At 46.9% G+C, this 24,390-nt stretch overlaps 1 protein-coding gene across 6 annotated transcripts in view; it reads left to right on the forward strand.

The window, feature by feature from the left end:
- LOC122442017 (translation initiation factor IF-2-like) overlaps nucleotides 1-24,390 on the forward strand; it is a 377,694-nt gene that overhangs the window by 56,642 nt on the left and 296,662 nt on the right. The window contains exon 3 of one of the 6 annotated variants that reach the window (XM_043469271.1): nucleotides 2,922-7,952. The exons of 4 other annotated variants lie outside the window; for them this stretch is intronic. The gene's annotated coding sequence lies outside the window, so the exon portion shown is untranslated. Of the gene's footprint in view, nucleotides 1-2,213; nucleotides 2,445-2,921; nucleotides 7,953-24,390 lie in introns of those variants that run through there. One more of the 6 variants, XM_043469272.1, reaches the window with a different exon arrangement.

Genomic DNA, 24,390 nt, shown 5'->3' on the forward strand with positions numbered 1-24,390 from the left:
AAGAGCAGATTCAGACCTGCAATTTCCTTGCTGCTGCCCAGATGGACGTTCTGGGCAAGGCGCCATGTCACCGTGCTCTGGACTGAAGGGGCTGTTCTGGTCTCAGGGGATGATTTTCCATGCATCCCCTGAGGCCTCTGAAGTACCACAGGTGGGGGCCCTTTGGGGGTGAGTAGGTCACCTGTGGCTGCGAGGCTAGCTAGCCCCAGTGGGTAGGACTGGGTCCACCCCTCTCAACACCATTGGCCCCCAACCCCCAGTACCGTTCACCCATGTGGCTACAGGACGGCCACTTGTGACATAGGCACTGTGTGTATACTTAGTCGCTCAGTCGTGTCTGACTCTTGGTGACCCCATGGACTGTAGCCCTCCAGGCTCCTCTTTCCATGCGATTTCTCAGACCAGATTACTGAAGTGGGTTGCCATTCCCTTTTCCAGGGGATCTTCTCGACCCAGGGATCAAAGCCAGGTCTGGGCGCTGCAGCCAGAAGCATTTCCAACGACCCCCAGCTTGGCTCTTGCTTCCAGTTACTGATCCCATGGTGGCCTGATCTCTTGTCTCTGGATGCAAATAGCCAGCTCCTGGCTCTTGAAGGCAGAAACTGAGTTTTCTATATTTGTGCCATGACTCTACTGAGAATGTGGCACTCATTTTTCCCCAGCTCTCCCACCTCCTTAGATCTCCCTGACCACTTCTAGTCATCAGTCCCCTTAACCCAAGCCTAGCGCCTTGCTAGGCCTTGCCCATGGCAAGGCGAGATTTGGCCAACAGAGGGTCTTTGCTTCAGCCAATCAGCTTCACTTACTATCCCCAGACACACCTGTGATCCCTACCTTAGCACCTTTTCATTTATTTAACTTGGAGCATAATTGCTTTACAATGTTGTTAATTTCTGCTGTACAAAACCATGAATCAGCTATATATACATGTATATATAGCTCTTGAGCCTCCCTCCCATCTACCCCCATCCCACCCATCTAGGTCATCACAGAGCACCGAGCTGAGCTCCCTGCCCTATGCAGCAACTTCCCACTAGCTATCTATTTTACACATGATAGTGTATATATGTCAAAGTTACCCTCTCAGTTTGTCCTACCCTCTCCTTCCCTCACTGGGTCCACAAGTCTGTTCCCTACATCTGTATCTCTATTATTCCTGCCCTGTAAATGGATCCATTGGTGCCATATTTCTAGATTCCATATATATGTTAAAACATGATGTTTGTTCTTCTCTGACTTTCTTCACTCTGTATGACAGACTGTAGATTCATCCACATCACAGCAAATGATTCAATTTCATTCTTTTTTATGACAGAGTTGTACATATGTACCACATCTTCTTTATTCATTCATCTGTCAGTGGACATCTAGGTTGCTTCAATGTCCTGGAAACAGTGCCGCAGTGAACACTGGGGTACATGTGTCTTTTTGTATTATGGTTTTCTCAGGGTATATGTCCAGTAGTGGGACTGCTGGGTCATATGGTAGTTCTAGGTTTAGTTTTTTAAGGATCCTCCATACTGTTTTCATTGTGGCTGTATCAGTTTACATTCCCATCAACAGTGCAAGAGGGTTCCCTTTTCTTCACAGCCCTACAGCTCTACCTCTGCATCTTGGTTGACAGTTTTACCACCATCCTGATGTTCCTCTTAAATCCTAGCCCTTCCAAATCCCACTTCCCCAACATTTATAGCATCTCCCATCTGAAATGGATTTATCCAATCTCCTTTGAGGCCCAGATTCTTTTTTACTTGCCAGGGGACCCTCTGGCCTATGAACCTCCAGTGGGCAAGGGGCTCGTTTACTCATCACAGCCTATCCCATCACTGGGCTAGTAGCAATATCTTCTTTAAGTTGAGCTGAGCTCTGCCTCAGGGTCTTCTCTCCACTGGCTTGTGTCCTCTGGGATTGCATGGTGAGTAGAACTACAAGCTTCTAGGAATTAGTAGAGTGGAGCTTAAATTTCCTCTGTTTCATTTACTAGCTGTGTGACCTCAGGAAGATCACTTAACCTCTCTATGCCTGAGTTTTCACGTTGCCAACCAGTGCTAATAATAATACCTATTTCAGTAAATTGTTGTGAAGATTAAAGATCTTTGAAGCACAGAGTGGGCGTGCGTTCTGAGAATAGTAGATCTTGTAATTTTACTTTCTGCCTCTCTTTAACAGTCTCATTTGGCCTTAAATTGCTCTTACTTCATCTCATTTTTCAGGTGTGTGTCTCGGGTTGACTCAACTAGATGGAGCTCTTGGAGGGCAGGGCAGTCTTCATCTCCATCCCCAGCCCACTATTCTCAGCAGGACTGGATGTGCCATCCAGACTCACCAGCGGGGCTGACTGAGTCAAACCAATAAGAAAACACGCTCTCCATATGGAATTGTTGTAAAGAAAATGTGCAGGTAGTTCCTATTCAACCTTGATTAACCAACCTTGGTGGATTTGCACAGAACGGGACAGTGATTATAGGCCACAGTCCGTGGGGGTCGCAAAGAGTCAGACACTACTGAGCGACTTCACTTTCTTCTTTTCTTTGCCTTTTCTCTCCCCACATGGTCCTGAAAGGGCACACCCCCTGAAGTGGGGGTGGGGGGGTGGGGTAGGGGACACTCCCAGTGCTGTTCTGAAGAGTGTTGCATTCAGAGCTGCGGCATCCATGCACGAATCAGCCTGGCAGTGAGTGATGGCCCTGCCAGTCTGCGAGCCAGGGAAGGCCTTCCAGAGGCAGCAGAGCCCTCCCAGGAATCCGATGGGCGGTACTGAGAGCTTGAGGAAGGAGCGCTGGGGGCGGGGCCAGTGTGGCGCATGCTCACAGCAGCATCTCCGGGCCACAAGGACTCTCTCTGCGAGCAGGTGCAGGGAGCTGAGGGCCGGCTGATAGATTCCGGTTATTAGAGGTGTCTGCTTCCTGCCCCTTTTACAGGCCAGCGTGCTCTCCAATGGAACATCTTCCAGCTGACTTCCTGGGCTGCCGAGACACACAGAAAACCAGACTCCAGGAGGAAGCTGCCTGACCCACCCCGCCTGTTTTTCTCTGGGCCCCCGGGCTGGCTCTTAATGCTTGTGATGCCTGACGCCTGTGAGATCTGCTGGCGCTAGGGTTTATTAGTGTCCTTTCCCCTGGGAGTGAGCACCCTCCCGAAGGAGAGGAGGCTGTGGTTTTACTTCCGTGTGATCAAGGCAGACTGTAGGAAAGAAGAAAGGGTGGAGATTAAGGCCTGACTGCTTTAACGAAGAGAGGGAATCTTTCATAGTTTCTGGGCCACCCAAATCCCTTGCAGTGAGTAGGTTTGTATTCAGCGAAAATACTTTATCGCAAAGGAAATTGGATCAGGGGAACATTAAAGGTGGGGAGCGACATGCTGAAAGCAGAGCTCATAGCAAGGCATGGCTTTTGAGCCAGCGGTGCTCACAAACCAAGGAGAAAAGCGACTCGTTAGAAGGTGGCTCTCCGCGGGGCCCCTGGGTGTGCATCTCCCCTCCTGCTCCCACAGGACTGCTTAAAGGGAAGCAGAGCTCCAACTGGGCCACGGTCCTAGGGAACCAGTCAAGTTTATTGGCCTCACCTGTTATGTGTCTGCCTGGGAAGAGGTCGCTGTCCTGGGCAGAGTCACTTTAGTTTGGCCTTGGTGGTGGGAGGTTCTGCCCACCAAGTAAAAAAATATCTCTTGCTATTGCCAAGAGGACTGGAACCCCAGCCAGTTTTTCTCCTGATAGCCTGGGGTCTTGTTTCAACTCCAGCAGCTCATCTTGTGTCAAGGGGAACTTAATTAAGATGGAGCATGCAGGAGAGGTCCTCCTTCCAGTGGGCCTGGAATCATGGGAGATTGTCCTTGAGGACTCCCAGAAGACTAGGAGTTCATGCTAATTTAGGTGGGGAAGACTAGGTGGTAAAGACCTGGAGGAAGGAGTCCCTAGAGTCTAACCGAGGACCTTTGTTCGATCCCTGGGCCAGAAAGATCCTTTAGAGATGGAAATGGCAACCCACTCCAGTACTCTTGCTTGGAAAACCCCATGGATGGAGGAGCATGGTAGGCTACAGTCCATGGGGTCTGTAAGAGTCGGACATGACTGAGTGACTTCACTTCACTTCTCAGGGGAGGAGAGGGCAGGAGTGATGGTGAGGCTTGGAGGGATTCCGCCATTTTCTTTCCTCATCCACTGCCAAGTGGAGAACACTCCAGGGAACTTGCATGGAGTAGGCTTCGATGCTGGAAAGAGGGGCCCTGGGTCTCTGAGTTGCTGCTTGAGGAGAGCCCCCTGGAGAGCAATGCTGCCTGAGGGGTCATGGGAGGCAAATTTTTACTGCATGAAGCCACTGTGTTTGGGGTTGTTTGGGAGAACAGTTAGCATGTCCTGCCTGATAACAATGCCTAACTCTGCTTCTGACTTTGCGAGCATTAGCCCAGCCCAGGGACAGGACTCATTCATCCCACAAACACCTTTTGAGTACCAGCTGTGGGCTAAGCAGGCAGTGGCGGTGGCCTGATGAGCCTAAGCAGACAGAAACAGAGAGAACTTCAGAGTAAAAGCACAGGGCTGAAACCCATCAAGCTGGCTTAGCACACACCCGATCGAGGTCCCAGGGAAAAGACATTAACCTTGCTGTATTCAGCTCCAGGCCTGTACTTGTCAGCTGGGGGCTTTGGGTAGAGGCGGGTGGTGTGTTTAGCCTGGCCATCAGACTTCAGATTTTATACAGTGCCCTTGGAAGATGTCATATCCCACACCCAGCGGGTCATCCTGCCACCTGGGGCCTGGATCACCCTGAAAGTCACTGGAGAGAAATGAGTGTGGCTTCCCCATGTTTTGAATGATAAATACAGTCCTTTCACCTCCTGGCTTTTGCACTGGCAAAGAGACACGTGGATAAGGAGAGAAATGACATTCTACCCTTGGTGTGCTTCGTGGGAAGTGGTGAGAACAGGCAAGGGGAGTGCTCGCTGCGGTCGATCAGATGCCCCTCTGGAGGCAGCGCGGGCAGCAAGCCTGCAGGGAGCTGGTTCATCTTCCCTGTGAGCTGTCCACCAGCTTCTCCCAGGGCCACCCGGCCATTGCAGCACATGCATCTTTAATTTTTTCAATTAACAACAATATAGAACAAATGGAGTGGAATTTTAATTATTCATAATTCATTTAGGAATAAAATCTCTGTAAACTAAAGGAAAGGAAGGGTCATATTACCTGTTCTTTTTTTTTTTTTTAACCTGTTCTTAAAAAAAAAAGAAAGGAGCAGTGAAAGAGGATGGAAAATCTACTTATATTGACTTGATTTTTTTTTTAAAGCTTTCCCTTTGGTCTTTGCAGTTGGAAACAAGAGAGAGAAATAGGAGAAAAGCACTTGCAATGCTGGTGGGTTGGAGGTCTGCCTTTTACCCCCGCCTGGACCTGGTCACTGGTGCATGGTGTGACCTCCAGCTTACTGCTGTCCCTTCCTGTGTCCACATGACCTGGCCATGACAAAGGACTGAGATGACCAGGGCCACTGTTACAGAGTCAGTTTAGATCCTGTGTATTGACAAGTATTGACAAAGTATCTGCAGGGTGTGCACACACAATGGGTTCCAACGTAACACCGACAGGACCCCTGCCCACCAAGAACTTACAGGAAGGCTCCATAAGCATGTGCCTCTACACAATTACCTGTTTTTTAGTCGCTAAGTTGTGTCTGACTCTTTTGTGACCCCATGGACTGTAGTCTGCCAGGCTCCTCCCTCTGTCCGTAGAACTTTTCAGGTGCATGTACTGGAGTGGGTTGTCATTTCCTTGTCCAGGGGATCTTCCTGACCCAGGGATTGAACCCGCATCTGCATTGCAGGTGGAATCTTTACCACTCAGCCACCAGGGAAGCCCACACAAACATGTACATCTATACATGTGAACACATGCATATGCCCCCACCCACCCACCCCCAAAATCATGAAATCCTAGGTTAGAAGGGAAACTAGGACATCTTTGGGGTCTAAATTTTTTAGTCTAAGGGACTGAGTTCAGAGAATAGTGGCCAGAACACATACATCAGTCAGAAAAGGCTGCTCCTGAAGTCAACTTTGAAAGATAGGAATGGCTTAATAAAGGCAGGGAAGAAGGGAGGGTGTTACAGGTGAGGGATGTGCAAGGGGGAAATGTGCAGGGGTGGATGCGAATGAGGCAGGTTACTGAGGGGAGAACTTCAGTCCATAAAGGGGTGTGGCTCCATAAGGGGGTGTGACTCCATGCTGGGGTCTGGGCTCTGATTCCTCCCCCAGCCCATCCTTCCACTGCTCTGGTTCAGGCCAACACCATCTCGTGCCTGGCCTCCCTACTTCCACCATCATCAGAGTATCTCTTTGAAGCATCTGTTCTGAGGCATCTCTCATCTCTCATTTGCTTCACTCTTTAACAACTCTGCATGACCTCAGAGGCTGGCCACTGCCACAACACAGACAGACAACACGGCGGCAAGAATGACAGCTGGGAGTCACGCTGCTCAAGCCCAGACACTGGGACCCTGTCTGTAAAGCAGAAAACATAGGCTCGGAGGCTGAGTCACGGACCGAAGAAGGTGCTGCAGAGACGGAGCCCCCCAGCCAGGCTAGGTGCAGGCCTGGGCACAACCATGCTGTCACTAAGACACGGTCACGGATACGCTATGGTAGGTGGTCCCTGAGCCACGGTTGCAGGCCCAAAGAGAGTCCCTCATCCCATAGAGAGACAGACAGAGATGGTCATAGACACGTGGTGTGAAGACTGAGACAGAATCCTGGGTGTGTGATCACAGAGGGAACCTGGAGCTAGCAACAGACACAACTCTTAAAAGCTGTCCAGGCAGAGAGACAAAGACATCGGGAACTGGATGGGAATGGGTTTTTCTCTGTTGTCCCTGAATTGTCAGCTTAGTCTAAAGTTGAGGAAGAGGGGCTGAGTACCTCACTTTCTAAAGATGGAGTTTGCCAACAACGGGGACCACACATTTCTCCCAGAGCCCTGATGCTGGCAGGCAGCACTCTCACCTGACTGCCTCCAGCTTCCTTTTCCGTGACAGAGGACAGGTCGGGAGAGAGGGTTCCTTGCTCAAGTTGGCAGCAGTGCAGGGTTTGTGACAAGAAGGCGTCTCTTCTGTGGCCCACCCCGCCACCCCACTCCGCACCCCACCCCGCACCATGTGAGAGTCCTCCGCAGGGAGGCTTGGAGACGCTGATGTCGTGGTCATCAGACCTCCTACAGAGGGTGTAGGAGAGGTCTTGGGAGAACCTGACCCTTCGAGTTTCAGGGTCTGCCTGAGCATAGTGGCTGATGCCTGCTTACCCCTTGAAGACTTCTGGAATCAGCGAGTTCTAAGAAGTGACCTGGGGAGGGAGTGAATTTGAGGAAGATGGTGAAATGGGGGGCTCTTGGCTTTGGGTTTCCTGGAAACAAGAAGGGAGGCCCCAGGGGTTCCCGGGGCTCCCTGGGAAGAAGCATAGGGTGAGTGTGCAGCACTACAGGGCTGATTGATCCCCTCTGAGGGGCTGTTGGGCTGGGGTTTGCAGATGGGGCCACAGGGAACAGCGGGGACACTGGTCACACACCCTGGAACACTGCGGCACGTCTACCCGACACATACTACAGCCACAACCAGCGACCAGTGAAACCAGACGGAGCCAGGGCAAAGTCAGGAACCCTGCACCCGCCAAGCCCCTAGGAGACCAGTCCTGTGAAGGGGCACCTGCCATCTGCCCTCCTGACTTCTGTCTCCAGACAAGCGATGAGAGGAGGAGAGAGAGAGAGGCCATGCTCTCTCCCCTCCTAGTCCTGGCATCCTGTCTTCTCTGGGTTTAAACCAGACATACCCTGAGGGCTGGACCAGACTTCCAATAACTGAGAGTGACTGGGGAGCAGTGGGATCCACTCAAGATGTCGTTATGTGATGGAGGAGGGTTTTGACAAAGCATAACTGAAGACAGCGGTGGAACAAATAAAGCACTTTTGTGATTATGTGTCATCAAATTGAGACTGCTCAATTAACTGTGTATGGTCTGGCTGAAACACCTTAACATAGCCATACTGGTTGTTTGTGGAGGACATCTATCCTAACTGGTTGGCGTTGTGTGTGTGTGTGTGTGTGTGTTAGTTGCTCAGTTGTGTCTGACTCTTTGTGACCCCATAGACTAAAGCCCATCAGGCTCTTCTGTCCATGGAATTCTCCAGACAAGAATACTGGAGTGGGTCCCCATTCCCTTCTCCAGGGGATCTTCCTGACCAAGGGCTCACACCCAGGTCTCCTGCATTGCAGGCAGGTTCTTTACTGCCTGAGCCACCAGGGAAGTCTGAATATTCTGAGTGTTGTTCAGTTGCTCAGTCGTGTCCGACCCTTTGAGACCCCATGGACTGCAGCATGCCAGGCTTCACTGTCTTTCACCATCTCCTGGAGCTTGCTCAAACCCATGTCTATTGGGTCAGTGATGCCATCCAACCATCTTATCCTCTGTCATCCCCTTCTCCTCTTGCCTTCAATCTTTCCCACCATCAGGGTTTTTTTCTAATGAGTTGGCTCTTCGCATCAGGTGGCCACAGTATTGGAGCTTCAGCTTCAGCATCAGTCCTTCCAATGAATATTCAGGATTGATTTCCTTTAGGATTGACTGGTTTGATCTCCTTGCAGTCCAAGGGACTGTCAAGAGTCTTCTTCAGCACCACAGTTCAAAGGCATGAGTTTTCGGTGCTCGGCCTTCTTTATGGTCCACCTCTCACATCTGTACACGACTATTGGAAAAACCATAGCTTTGACTATACAGACCTTTGTTGGCAAAGTAATGTGTCTACTTTTTTAATATGCTGTCTAGGTTTGTCATAGCTTTTCTTCCAAGGAACAACATCACCCCCTAATCAGGTGTAATCACAATGGCAGGAAACATTCACCAAGACATTTACAATCAGAACAACTACAAGTATACTCAAACAACCCTAATTCTAGGAACAGAAAACCATTATGCACAGACATAGGAGCTCTGGCCCTGGGAAGTCATAGGAAGGATCACAGATATGGTCAGTCTTGGATAGTCCTGGCCCAGAGGCACAGGCAAGGTCCAGAGCATGGATGGAGGCTTGGCTGACTGCTCACAGACAGGACAGGTCCCTCAGGCATGGAAGAACAGCAGGAACAAAGCCTCAGAGGCAGACACACACGGATGCCATCTCAGACACAGAAACCAAACTGCCCTGGGCCTTCCCTGCCTGATGCTGTTGGGAGCTGTTATTTCAGAGGAATGAGTCTTTTTATATTCCGGAGAATAACAAAGGAGACCTAGCACTTTCAGGTCCACCCCTTGTTCCCAGCTCCCTGGCTTCATCCGACCCCCAGGAGGCCGTCAAGTTGGTTCCAGCAGGTGTGGAGGCGTGGAGATTTCAGAGACAAGTGATCACGGGCGGCAGGCGCTCTTCGGAGGGGCAGGGACCCAGGTGAGATGTGGCGGGGAGGAGTTTTGTCTGTGGTTATCAGTGCTGTCAGCGCTCTCGTGTGTGTGAGCAGGCTCCTAGTGAGTGGGTGGTGGAGAGCTCTCAGACGAAAAGCCGCCGTGCTCAAGTGGCTTCTCGAAGGAGGCCCGTCCCTGGCTTTGCTCAGTCTGGGAACAGTGTCCAGAAGTGATGTCAGGGCTCACTCAAACCACACGTCTGTCAACAGTGTGTGTAGAGGAGTCATCTCAATGACAACGTTATTAGGGGTGAGTTGAGCAGAATATAATGAGAAAGATCTAGAAATGATGGCCAGACAGGAATATAAGCATGCTTAGTACAACAAATAATATGGTGGGTTGTTACTAGTTTGTAATTCCTTCTCGCTTAGATAATCATCCTTGCTTTGGTTCAGTTAAGATTCTTCTTTGCTCCTGAGTGTGTCTTGCTGTGTCCAGCAGCTCTGGTTTTAAGAGTCCTGACCTGGAGAGAATTTTCTTTCCCTACTTCTGCACTTGCTCAGAGGTCTTGAAGGGACTGCTTCTTTGTTGTTACCTTGCTGAGGAGCTGTGCATCCCTTGACTACCCTCCACAGGGGACTGTGATCTGCCTTGTCCAGGACTGGACAATGGCTTCTTTGCTTGGTAGTTTGATATTGCAACACCTCACACCTGAAGGCTCTGTGATCACTGAATAAATGTCTACACTCAAGTAAGCTGTTGATGGAAGTTTAAGCTTATACAACATTCCTCCTTTGGCAGACAGGGTCATTGTAGCAATTGTTGTATATATACTGGATGTCTTCACTAGCATCCAACATACAAAGATTTCTGGTCCAGCCAGCCACTTCATTTCCAGTACCACCTGGGCTGCAGGTCCACTGGGGTTTATCTGTGGACCAGCTTCTCAGAAACCCCCTTACATATCCTTAGATCATGGCCATGACTTGCAGTGAAATCCTCTGGAAGGGTATGGACGCTTCTGATTTTCTGGGACATTGGTCAAGTCTTTGATTTGCTAGGGATCCCCCAAAGATACTTCTCTTCATACTGGTTCTATAAGTCTAAATTGTGCCCTTTGAACATGGCGATATCCTAAGGAGCCAGAGAAACATTTATCTAGGACAGATGTTTTTACATGATTCTGAATGTCAGTGAGCTGGTGAATTCCCCTGGGGGTGAGGGCTGCCACTGAAGGTCTGCCTGGCCTCTGTGAGGTCTTCTCAGGCATTTAAGGTTCTGTGGAGGGAGAAGAAAGCTTCTGTTTATGGCCAAGATCACCAAAGCCTCACCACTATCACCTGGGATCCGTATCTATGCATTGGTGACATGACTGGGTGATGCATAACAAACACCTAGAACCACAAAACCTGAATGAAGCATCTGGGTTGCCTGTCTATCTCTGGCATCCCCCTTCCCTCTCCTTGGGCTTCCCTAGTGGCTCAGTCAGGAAAGAATCCGCTTGCAATGCAGGGGAGTTCCTGCAATGCAGGAGACCTGGGTTCGATCCCCAGGTCAGCAAGTTACCCTGGAGGAGAAAATGACAACCCACTCCAGTATCATTGCCTGGAAAATCTCATGGACAGAGGAGCCTGGAGGCTACCGTCCATAGGGTCGCAAAGAGTCAGACACGACTGAGCAACTAAACTAGCACCACCACCTCCCTCGCCTTGCAGCTGGCACAGAACAAGGCAAGGTAGGCAAGAGAGAAGCTCCGCGATACTTGGAGATCCTGCTTTCTCTCTGAATCTCCTGTGATGATTTCGATCTCTTTCTCCCCTTGGTTTCCAAGATGCTCCCTTGAGAAGTGCCCCAGACTATGCAACATTATTTATTATATTGATCACCCATAACATCCCCCAAAGGCTCAATGTAGAGGGAAGTGACTGGTCCTAATGGCCCAATTAGGTTGATTATCTTCTGGCTCCAGATGTAATGTTTATGCTGCAGACTCGGAAGCAAAGGAAAAGAGGCTGGTGTCAAGGAGCCAGGATGGGGCATCAGGAGGCCAGAGTGTGGTTCCAGTTCTGCCGCCAGCTCACTGTGTGAACTTGGGTAGAATTTTACTCTTTCTTGGTCTCCTAATTCTAAAAACAACAAAGAAATTTTATTGAGTCATGGTGCTGTGGGCTAAATGCATTAGATGAAGGATCTCATTGAAATCTCCCAGCGAACCTATGAACAACATGCTAGCATCAGACCAAGTAAGAAAACAGGCTCAGAAATATTACATGACTTGTCTGAGTTCTTATGACTGGGAAACCAGGAACTGGGTTTGAACCTGAGATGTGAATTTAGAGCCAATCCTCTGAAGTCCTCTGCTCTCCACTCCTCAGCCATCCCGGGGAGACCTGCTAATTAGTAAGCGAGGGTTGCTGCCAATCTTGATGCTGTTCGAGCAACTCCTGCTTCCTCTGTCAGGTCCATGGACACAGCAAAGGTCCAGCCCAGTAGGTGGAGACTCCTGTTAGCCTTACAACATGCTGCTGGAGTGCAGAATATACTGACATTTATATTATACTTCTGTTCATAGCCCATAAATACACATGATATTTATAGGTATAAACATTTTTACTGTTTGGTAAGACTGCCCCCCCCACCTCCCTGCTCCCAATAATGCCTCTTGCTATTCTGCCTTTTGTACTCTAGCCTGCCAGGTGTGGACTGCCACCTTGGACCAGCCCCCAGAGAGCCTTGCCAGGGTGAAAATTGGTACTGTTTGCAGTGGTGGCCACTTGACATAATGAGACGGGATGTTCCTGAAGGCAGTGTGGAAGAAGTTTGGAATAGGGCAGGTTAACATGGGGAAGAAGACAGGAGATGTATTTGAGATTCATTTTGGAGGTAGAACCTCAAGGATTTGATTTTACTTTCATTTAACTTTGTTTCCTCTGAGAGTTGCATGCATTCTTTTTTTCTTTTTTGATTTTTTAAAACTAATTTTTATTGGAGTATAGTTGCTTTACAATGTTGTGTTAGTTTCTATTGCACAGCAAAGTAAATCAGCTCTGAAAGGGAAAGTGTTAGTTGCCCAGTTGTGTCTCTTTGCTATCCCATGGACTGTAGCCTGCCAGGTTCCTCTGTCCATGGAATTCTCCAGGCAAAAATGCTGGAGTGGGTTGCCATTCTCTTCTCCAGGGGATCTTCCTGACGCAGGGATCAAACCCGGCCTCCTGCATTGCAGGCAGATTCTTTATCATCTGAGCCACCAGGGAAGCTCTACATAGACATATATCTCATCCCTTTTGGACTTCTTTCACATTCAGGTAACCACAGTGCCTTAAGTAGGATTCCTTGTGATATAGAGTATGTTCTCATTAGTTACCTACTTACTGCTGCTAAGTCACTTCAGTCATGTCCGAGTCTTTGCGACTCTATGGGTTGTAGCCTGCCAGGCTTCTCTGTCTGTGGTATTCTGAAGGCAAGAATACTGGAGTGGATAGCCATGCCCTTCTCCAGATTTATTTTACACATAGTGTCAATTTATTTTTTACATTTTTAAACACAATTTTAAAGGTTACTTTCCACTTGCACTTATTACAAAATATTGGCTGTATTCCCTGTGTTGTACAATACATCCTTGAGCCTGTATTACCCCCAGTACTTTGTATCTCTCTCTCCCTGACCCCTGTATTGCTCCCTCACCCCTGCCACTGGTACTGATAGCTGAGAACCACAGAGGTTTTAGCTAGAAACTTAGTGACTGTCAGTTGCTTAGCTCCATGCAGGACCCTGCTCACTGAGGATTTCACTTGGCTTGGGCTTCTGGGAACCTGCATTTCCACCCTGGCCCCCCTCGTTCCTTCTCTCCCATCCCATTTGTTGGCTTGAACATCAGAAGCCCAACCCAGGGGCGCCAGGCCTGGGGCCATGTTTGTGTTGGAACTTCCCCTGTGCTGTGTGTTTGCTCTTGCTTTCTCTCCTACTGTGGTGTTAGCGCCTCTTGACTTCAGCATGCACATCGATCCCCATAAAGGTGGCCTCTCAAACTGTGTGAGAATCCTGAGGACCCTGGAGACTGGGGGCCACTGTGACCAGCCCAGATCTGGAGCCCAGGGCTCTGTGGGGGGAGCAGGCGGGCCCTCTGTCCCGGGGCCTGGGGAGGGGGGTGGGAGCAAGGCTGCCAGGTGTGTTCTAATGATTGTTTTTGCTGAAGAATTTTGGACTCCGCGCTCTACAATTTTCATCCTTTTTGTGAAATGGATGATAATTTGAGTCTGTCTTGACTGCCGGTTTTGCATTGCTAATATTGGTGGGAGGAGGAGTTTTGCCCAAGTTCTCTTAAAATATGAGAATTTCAGTCCAAAATATGTGAATTTTTAATTGCAATCCTGGCAGCCCTGGGTGGGTTTTGTGTGCAGCATCTGTTCCTTTCTCCATCCTCCTCCTGCAGTTTCTGCCTCGCATCCCTTTTCCTTTCAAGCTTTTTCTTGGACTAGGGCTGCCCCTTGACTCCCATTCCTGCCCCCAGCAGCCCGGCAGCCCTGACCCAGCTCTGCGTGCCGCCCCGGGCGGAATCAGCAGCCAGCGCACCACTGTTTCCTTTATAGATGCTATTTTCCAGGGGCTGTTAACCAAGTTACGCACATTTGTTTGGGCTTGGAACCTGGCATCCTGGGCTGGGTCTCGGCCCTTGCACAGCCTCGTGGTTGTGTGTGAAATCTCATTACTGTCATTCCGGCCGTTTTCCTGGTTGAGAAACTAGGCCGTGGATGCATTCAAATGCCATTTATTTGCCGTGTTTGCATTGCAGGGGCAGCAACTGTTAAAGAAACACCCTCTTCTCTGATCCTGCCCACCCCACTCATGATCAAACACAGAATGTGCTGGTGGCATCAGGAAGCCTGAAAATGTACGGTTTTTCCCAGGCTCCTTAGCTTTACCCAGCAACGTGGTCTGACATTTAAAATTAATCTACATGGTAAAGTTATTAACGTTCAACTGTTAGCACTGGAATATCCACAGTGACCTCTCTTCCCACGCTGGGGTTTGTTTGATAAGGATTCTCAGGCAGTGTCAGAGCTGTAGCAACACAGTCGTACCTGTTCTTTATTACTTCGGAGACTGGGCCTCGTCTTGGGAGATCTCTAGGCACTCTGTAGGAGTGCTCTGGTTTCTCCAGGTGAGGGCTGGGGGAGCCAGGAGCCAGCTCTCATAAGTGCCAAATAGGCATCTTCTACCCAGAGAGACAATGGAGACCCAGAGAGAGGACAACTGGGTTTTTAATAGCTGCTGGGGGACCATTGTTCAGGGGCTGAAGGGGAGTCACAGGTTCCCTTGGTTGGTAGGTGTGAACTCACACTCACCCACACATTTCAGTGTCCAGGTAGGTGAGCTATTGCACACTGTGGCTACTGACCATCAGCTGGCCAATGTCTACCCACAGTGATGGAGGAAAGACAGGTCCCCCTGGCTCTGCCTGTCCGCAGTATGGTTTCATGTACACACATGTTAGCTTCTGGGTGACTTATTTATTTTTCATGGTTTCCTTTGCTGTGCAAAAGTCTGTAAGTTTGATTCAGTCCCATTGTTTATTTATTGATTTTTAAAATGAATTTTTATTGGAGTATAGTTGCTATAGAATGTTGTGTTAATTTCTACTGTACAGCAAAGCCAACCAGCCATACATACATATATGTATGTCCTCTCCCTTTTGGACCTCCTTCCCATAAGAGTGACTGCTTATTGATGGAGTCATAAGACAGACTTAGGGAGGATGTTCACTAACTTCGCTGGCAGGCAAGATGGTCCAGGCAGGAAAGGCATTCAAGAAGGTGGAACAACATGAAAAAAGACATGGTGGCAAAACAGTAGGGGAAATAAATAGCAAGGAAATGATTTAGCCAGGTCCTGGGTACTGGGAGCAATTACTGGATGTGGGTGGAGAGTTTTGTAAGAACCACTTCATGGAGAACCTTACCAGTATAAGATGGTAGCGTCTTTGCTGCACTCAGAGCAGGCAGAGATCCTGGCCACAAATGCACTTTCTGAGGATTAATGTGACGGTGGATTGTGGGACGGATGGAGGGGGCACTGGAACCATCTATGTCCGGGTGACATTCTTGCCTTGAGCTTTCTCCTTTCTTAGTCTTTGAACTCCTCCGCCTGCTGTTTCCCCTCACTCTTCTTTCACTCAGACTCCTTGTCACCTGCACCTGTTTAGCCTACCCCTTCTGTATTAGTGTTCTCCAGGATTCTGCCCTCTGACTGAAGTGAAGGGAAGTGAAAGTTGCTCAGTTGTGTCCGACTCTTTGCAACCCAATAGACTGTCCATGGAATTCTCCAGGCCAGAATACTTGAGTGGGTAGCTTTTCCCTTCTCCAGGGAATCTTCCCAACCCAGGTATCAAACCCAGGTTTCCCGCATTGCAGGTGAGATGATCTTTACCAGCTGAGCCACAAGGAAGCCTGCCCTCTGATTAATCATGTTCTTATTCTGCACACTCTCCCTGGCAATCTCATCCACTTTCACAGCCACAGTGACCATCTGTGTGCTGTTGACATGCAGTATGCCATCTCCTGCCCAGACTTTGCTCTGAGTGCACCAGTTTTGGTACCCAGCTGTGCATTTACCTGGCCCACCTTCTTGTGGAACCCCGCTGACAGGGATGCAGGATCCACACCTATAAGCCACCCTGGAGGAATCAGCATTTTACTTTACAACAAACCTACTCTGGTTTTAGAAGATGCCTCATCTTTGCTCCTCTTGTGATGTATCCAGCATGTATGAATTTCCCCCTTCTTTGTGGATCCTTAAACTTGCTAACATTGCTTGCATTTCTACCACCATCCCTCTGTTCATCCCTCATCTCTCCCTTACATGCTATCCTTTCTTTTATCTCTGCCTGGAGACATCATTTGCCTTTGCTGCTCTGGTGACACCTGTAGCTTCGTGGTGCTGGGAGATGTGTGTCCAGAGCCAGGAATCCCAGAGGAAGGTAGAGGTGGTGAGTGGTCCAGATCTCTCACACCACGCCCCTCCCAGGATCCTTTCTGGGAGCAGAATTCACAAAGTGCTAGGTGTTGTATCAATATTCCAAAGACAGTGACTCCCTTACAGCAGAATCGAGGTGGGCTCCTGAAGATCTGGTGCTGAGCCCTTGTCATCTTAACTGAGCCCAGATCCTGAGCACTGGTCCTCTCTCAGGGCAGATCCAGTGAATACCTCTTCTTTTCTTCCCATCTTTCCTTCCTCCTCCCGCTACAGACCCACATCATTATTGTAGGATGAATATCGTTTAACAGTTTCAAAATGAAGGTTCAGGGAGACTGGGAAGTCTCTGTATTTTTGCAGTTGGTGACTGTCTGTCTGTGTGTTGGTATGTGAGCATGTTTGTGTGTGTGCATGTGTGTGTGAAGGACGCAGGGTAGAAAAGAGGTGCTTTAGGGATGAGAGGAGCAAAGCTGCCCTGGACCGCAGCAGTCTTCACCCTCCAGTTTGTCTTTCTTCTTCAGACACATCCCAGCCCTCAACTTGGGTCTGCATTTCTGGTCTGTGATCCTCACTCAGCCGTGAGTGCTGGGCTGCCATGGGGAAGAGGGTTGCTTTGGGAGGGAGCAGACACTTCTTCTCTCCCTTCCCACCAAGTCTGTCTTTGTTTGCAAACATGCTTTGCTTCTGAGTGGTGACAGGCTGTAAGCATTCTCCAGGCGAGGAGAAGTGATTTCCTTGACCCTCCTCCCTCCCTCAGTACTGAGCCATATAAATGGCAACCCCTCCCCCTTAAAAAAAAAAAAAAGTATTCGCATATGAGAAAACATTCCTATCCATTTTCATGCTACTCTGGAAAATGTTCAATCAAAATAGCTTTAAGGCTTTAATACTTAAGGCCTAAGATTTCTCTTATAGGGCTGTGACTGAAGAGTGAAAAATCCCATTTTGTATGAAGATAAAATTATTCATGTTATTATATAAAATATATAACATTCAAGAGATATATTTATTTATGTATCTACATAGAAACACACAAAAAGGCAGCAAGATCCAGAATCTACATTTTGTCAGCCATCAGTGGGCTCCATAAGGGTCTCCGGCGTATGACTTGGAGAAAGCCTGGGTTTCCATTTTAGACACTCTCACCAATCTGGTGATAGGTTCAATTCTGAAGTCTCCTTGCTTGTTTACTTATTTAGGTGGTTATGGTTGGCTGGGGAATATGGGAAACCTTGTAAATCCATTCATTCATAACCTGACATGGGGATGTGTTAATTAGTTATTTAATATGGCTCCGGTTCTTTCCCAAGGAAAAAAAATCCACAAACACAACAACTAATTGCTATTAATCTTAATTATTATAATAACCTTCCTATAAACAATAACTCTCTGGCTACCCTGTCACGTGTTTATTTCATTACTGACAAGAGAGATCTTTAAACTCTCATGATAAATTAATGCTTTTACCATTAGCTTCAGTATGTTGACCGTGGGGAAAAAAAGATTGCTCAGTTTACAAAGCTGTGGAAAAAATGTTTCTGCTCCAGCTCTTTCATTCTGGACTTCTCGTCTTAGTATAATTCTTGATTTTTCCTTTCCTTTTCTTCAGTCCTCTTCCCTATTTTGATTTTCTCTGTTTAAATGACTTTTGTTTCCTCCTTGCCCAGAGTGAACGCATATGTCTGTTTTGTAACAATGTTTGCAAGAATCCTCAAAGGATTTAGTGATTGGTCTCAATGATACAAATGCCTGTGGTGTTGATGGATTCTTTTATTTTTTTCTGCCTCCGGCCACAGTAGGTCATGCTTAGCCTTGTCTAAAATAACTAGGCAGATGTGTTTATCTGGCGTCTCCAGATTTATTGTGAGCAAACAGAGAGGTTAAGATACTTGCCCTGAGACACCCAGTGAATGAGTTATAGAAACAAGACTAGAATGTACCTATGAGTGTGTTGCTGAATCCCAAAATATCACCATGACAACCTGTAGACAAGCAAAGTGGAGTTTATTGCCTACCATAAGAGAGACTCAGCTTGACAGAGTCTAGTTGTGTCTCTCTGGGGCAAGAGCTAAGTTGGAATGTTTACCGAGAATTTCAAGTCTGGTTTAAGGTGGATCTTTCAATGCGGAAGCTTGGTGAGAAGCAGGTAAGAATCATGATTCGCTGGTTTAGGATTTATGAACACACCAAGGTGAGGAGTTTGAGAGACAAGTTCAAAGGGTCTTGGGGGATAAACTGCCATTTGATGCTTTCTGTTCAAGAGCTGAATCTTCCAGAAAGTTCCTGGTTTGAACAACTTTTACCTGCCTGAGCAAGATTCTCCTGGAGAAGTGAAGTCATGTTAATGTGGATGGAATCATGTGGATGGTTTGATTCTTAGCATGCATGCTTCTAGTTATTTATGAAGTAGTTAGTTTTTATTCATCTTTAGGTGTTTAAGGGTTTTGTACTTGCATCACCATAGGCTACTGTAGGTTTCATAGTAGCTGTCAGCATAGCAGTGCACTCCCCTCCCCCACCTGAAAGATACCAAACACTTTGAAACAGAAACAAATTTCAGCCCGCCTTGACCTTGAACTGAAAAGTCAAATTTGACTTTCACAGAAATACTTCTGTGTGTGAATGAAAGCTGGAGTTACCCAAGCTGAAACTACTTCTTGAGATCTGGTCTCTGGACTTGGAGAAACTCACAAGGGATGCTTGCACTGAAGCATCTTGTGTGTGAGCATTTCCAACTTTTGAATCAGCATGCCCTGGTACCTTAGAAAGGGAATTATGGACACTTATAGGTGAGTAGGGGCTCCCGGGTGGCTCAGTGGTAAAAGAATCTGTCTGCAATGCAGGATATGCAGGAGATGTGGGTTCGATGCCTGGGTCAGAAAGATCTCCTGGAGGAGGGCACGGCAACCAGTATTCTTGCCTGGAGGATTCCATGGACCTAGAAACCTGGTGGGCTGCAGTCCATGGGGTCGCAAAGAGTTGGACATGACTGAATCAACTGAGCACACAGACATGCATAGATGAATAGCCAGAATATTGAGCAGCGCATAAAATGAACTTCTGTAACAACCCACTCAGAATGGAATGTTGAGCTGAATGGAACGGTGACAAAGCGCAGAGATGATAGAATAGATGATAGAATATGCTGAAGGATGATAGCATCAGGACTCATCTGTGCCGCCGGGCTATCACATTTTCACTGCAGACTGCAAGTGCTTTGCCTCCTTTACATGGAAAAAAGGAAGTAAATCGATCTACTTAGGCAGTGACACAGTGCCGAAGTGAGCAGAGTGGAAATTTGTACAGAATGTAGTCCCTTCAAGTGCACTGGCAAAAATTCTAACATTTGAAAGTGTGCCATAAATGGAGAAGTTAGAGAATACTGCTTCAAATAGTCTGTTAATGTATTAGTTAGGCTAACTCTATCTAGCTCTTGACATATACTGTTGAAATGTCAAAGGCTAACACAAGAAAGGCTTATTTCCTCCCTCCTGTAACAGTCTACGTTGAATGCTCCTGGTTGGCAGGTGATGTTTCTCCAAACAGTACTTCAGGGATCCAGATATTTTCCATCTTTAGACTCCACTGCGGTCTAAGATCTCAGAGTCTTCTGTTACCATCTCCAGAAAAGGAAAGAAGAGTGAAGGTGAAACCCATCCCCAGCTTGAAAGTGACATACCTCTCTTCCATGCACATTCTTTGGGAAGAACGGGAACATATCTAAATGCAAGGCAGGAACTGAGATATGCAGCCCCTGACTCCACAGCAGCCTTCCAGTGACAGGTCCACATACTGGGGGATGGGGTGGGGGAGATGGGGTATGGGGGAGGCGGGTGGGGGTGGGCAGTGTGAGTAGCTGTCATTGCCACTGGCTGTGCCTGATACCAAAAGCCTGTGCACAGCCTCATTCTCACATTTCAACTGTTCTCACTGGTCCTCAAAGTTAAATCCATGCACCCAGCTCAAATTCCTGGAATTTAAACCATAGGGAGTGTATATGGCTTATTGTGACCTAAACAAAAAGACATGCCATCTACCTGCTCCTTCTACCGACCCATGTGTGGGGTAGGGCAGCATGATAACCTCTCCTGTTCACAAGAGGGAGGAATGGGAGACACAGCGGACACTGGTCCGCGGTGAGAACGCCTGCCCAGCTGCAGGGAGGTCCCTTGATGAGCCCCAGTTCTGCTTCTGGCTTGTCTGCTCTTCCCACGGTTGCTAGCTTCATTCCCTGGAAGGTATTTCCCTGCCATCCTTTATCTGAACACATCTGAAGCGGGCACTCGGAGAGTGTTCCCTCCTTGCTTGCTTCTTCCTGGTGCAAGATGAAGGGATTTGAGGATTATTTATTAAATGCAATCTTTTTGTAAAAGTCAAGGATTACATTGATAGTTCCTTTGACAATACAGTCTTGTCAAAAACTTGATAGAATTCTGACTGACTTGCTTTTTACAGTTGCATGTGTCAACACCATAACTTCACCCAAAATTCTCCCTTAGATATAATTATTAAGCCATCCTTATTAATTTTCTTAGTTTTCTTCATCCATCAGTCTCTCAGCATGATGGCAGCTATCTTGAGACCATCTCAATCAATAGGCTTGGGTGGGAATCCTTAATTTACTCTTTGCTACAGGATTGAGTCCTCCTGCTTAACTGAGAAACGTTAATGGATTTAATAGCCCAATGAATTTTCCGGTCTTCTCTCACACTTTGAGGGTGTAGCAGGTGGGCCCTATTATCTAGCTTCTCTGTATCCCTTTTCATTTTTAACTTGTAAACCAGCCAGTATTTCTGCTGAGTGCATATCTTTTTGTTACACCTTGTAAAATGCAGGAAGGAATAACCAACACATAGTAACATTCTTTCTCTTTCCAGCCACTTCCTCTAAGCCATAGCTTAGTAGGCCCTTGGTCTGCTTCCCAAGAAATGACAGGGGACAATTTTGAATGTCTTGCCATTGCATATTATGGGTCTCCATCTTTCATCTTTCCAGCCTCTGATCTCTACAGCTTTACCATCTGCTTCCCCACCATTAAGAGGATGACACATACAGCACTTTATATTTCTTTGTTTCTGCGGCATGCTTGTTCTGCTATCTGTCTCAGTGCCAGCTCAGTTGGCTTTCTCCATGACCACTCCCCGACCACTCTGGACCACACTCATCTCTCCCTCCCATGGCTCCTCTATCTGAATCCATGTTTCTGAGCTCACTGTGATCTTTCAAATGCTCTTGGCATTTTTGTGATGAGTTACATTTGATTATTAGCCACAAATTACGGGTAATTTTTCAATTGATTTTTGCTGCTTACAAAGTGTGTCGTTAATTAACACTATAGCCAAGCTATTGCATTCTGAAAATAAGGGTGGACAAAGAATCTGAATGTGAATGGTTCACGACTGCCCAATTCTGACTGGTTGAATTTCCATGGAGATTGATTGATTTTAACATCAATTGGAGAGACACATTCATAAAGGGACAGGTTATAGCAACCATTCTTCTGGTGAAATTTGATGTTTTCATATATGTCACCAGGCTGCGCCTTAGCTCCCTCAAAACTTATTCCTCTTGTAACTGAATGTTGCTTCCCTTTGCTTAGCCTTTCTCCTTTTCCCACCCCACAGCCTCTGGCAATCAGGACTCTGCTTTCTGCTTCTGTGGGTTCACTTTTCAGTGTTCTTATTTTAGAGTCAAGCCAGTGAACGGTTGTTGCTGAAACATGAAAGATGCCAGGATTCTTGGCCTCCGGAGGAGAAGAATTCAATCTGGGGCCAGTGATGAGGCTTGATTACTCAGAGCTTTTGTATAATAAAGTTTTATTAAAGTATAAAAGATGGAGAAAGCTTCTGACATAGACATCAGAAGTGGGTAGAAAGAGTGCCGCCCTGCTAGTCTTTAGCTACTAGAAGTCTGTTAATTAGAGAAAGGAAATGTCTCATAACTCAGAGAATGACACCAGGCCCCACAATATGCATTGAGGTAACATTATCACCAGGTGAGTCATCCTGGGCCATGAAATTGACATGAATCTTGAAGAAAGGCAGATTTCCAAACAAATATATAGTTTCATTAACATAGATTAGGAGAACAATGTATGAGGATAATGTACTGATTTGTCAAGTCTGTTCTGAGCCTTTAGGCAGAACCCACTTGAAGACAGTCTAGGGTAGATACATAGTACATTAACATAGATTAAGACAAACATTTCCATAAGAAAAATGCATCAGTTATCTCAAGGTTTGAGAAAAGTTAAGTTTAGGTGGAACCAGGTACCATTATGGCAACACAGAATTTTAAGAGAAACCTCTTTTTAAATTTGTATAGAGAAGGGGAAAAAAATCTAACACTTGTTTCCTCCTGCCTCTTAAGTGAGAGATAAAAAATGTCTGGCACTTGCAGCCTATTTCCTCCCTTTGGAGACCCCTAGCCTTCCCTCTCACCAGGAGGGTGTTTAGGGAAGTCTAGCTTTACAGCAGAACTTCATATGCTCTTGGAATCCTACTGGATTTAGCCAGCTAATGTCCAGAGTCAGCTGAGATGGAATTTTTGTTGGGAACTAAAATTATGGAAAACAACGCACAGTTGTGGATGTGACTGGTGATGACAGTAAAGTCTGATGCTGTAAAGAACAATATTGCATAGGAGCCTGGAATGTTAGGTCCATGAATCAAGGCAAATTGGAAGTGGTTAAACAGGAGATGGCAAGAGTGAATATCAACATTTTAGGAATCAGGGAAATAAAATGGACTGGAAGAGGCAAATTTAACTCAGATGACCGTTGTATCTACTACTGTGGGCAAGAATCCCTTAGAAGAAATGGAGTAGCCATCATAGTCAACAATGGAGTCTGAAATGCAGTTCTTGGGTGCAGTTTCAAAGACAACAGAATGATCTCTGTTTGTTTCCAAGGCAAACCATTCAATATCACAGTAATCTAAGTCTATGCCCCAACCAATAATGCTGAAGAAGCTGAAGTTGAACAGTTCTATGAAGACCTACAAGACCTTCTAGAACTAACACTCAAAAAAAGATATCCTCTTCGATTCATTATATGGAAGCAAAAGTAGGAAGTCAAGAGATACCTGGAGTAACAGGCAAATTTGGCCTTGGAGTACAAAATGAAGCAGAGCAAAGGCTAACAGAGTTTTGCCAAGAAAATGTACTGGTGATAGCAAACACCCTCTTCTAACAACACAAGACAAGGATTCAACACATGGATATCACCAGATGGTCAATACTGAAATCAGATTGATTATATTCTTTGCAGCCAAAGATGATCGGAGAAGCTCTATACAGTCCACAGAAACAAGACCAGGAGCTGACTGTAGCTCAGATAATGAACTCCTTATTGCCAAATTCAGACTTAAATTGAAAAAAGTAGGAAAAACCACTAGACCATTCAGGTATGACCTAAATCATATCCCTTACAATTATACAGTGAAAGTGAGAAATAGATTTAAGGGACTAGATCTGATAGACAGAGTGCCTGAAGAGCTATGGACAGAGGTTCATGACATTGTACAGGAGACAGGGATCAAGACTATCCCCAAGAAAAAGCAATGCAAAAAGGCAAAATGTCTGAGGAGGCCTTACAAATAGCTGTGAAAAGAAGAGACGTGAAAGGCAAAGGAGAAAAGGAAAGATATACCTATTTGAATGCACAGTTCCAGAGAATAGCAAGGAGAGATAAGAAGGCCTTCCTCAGTGATCAATGGAAAGAAATAGAGGAAAACAATAGAATGGGAAAGACTAGAGATCACTTCAAGAAAATTAGAGATACTAAGGGAACATTTCATGCAAAGATGGGTTCAATAAAGGGCAGAAATGGTATGGACCTAACAGAAGCTGAAGATATTAAGAAGTGGCAAGAATACACAGAGGAACTGTACACAAAAGATCTTCATGACCCAGATAATCATGATGGTGTGATCACTCACCTAGAGCCAGACATCCTGGAATGCAAAGTCAAGTGGGCCTTAGGAAGCATCACTATGAACAAAGCTAGTGGAGGTGATAGGATTCCAGTGGAGCTATTTCAAATCCTGA

Source organism: Cervus canadensis, chromosome 5 (assembly GCF_019320065.1).
Source record: "Cervus canadensis isolate Bull #8, Minnesota chromosome 5, ASM1932006v1, whole genome shotgun sequence".
In the NCBI taxonomy this organism is placed as follows: Eukaryota; Metazoa; Chordata; class Mammalia; order Artiodactyla; family Cervidae; genus Cervus; species Cervus canadensis.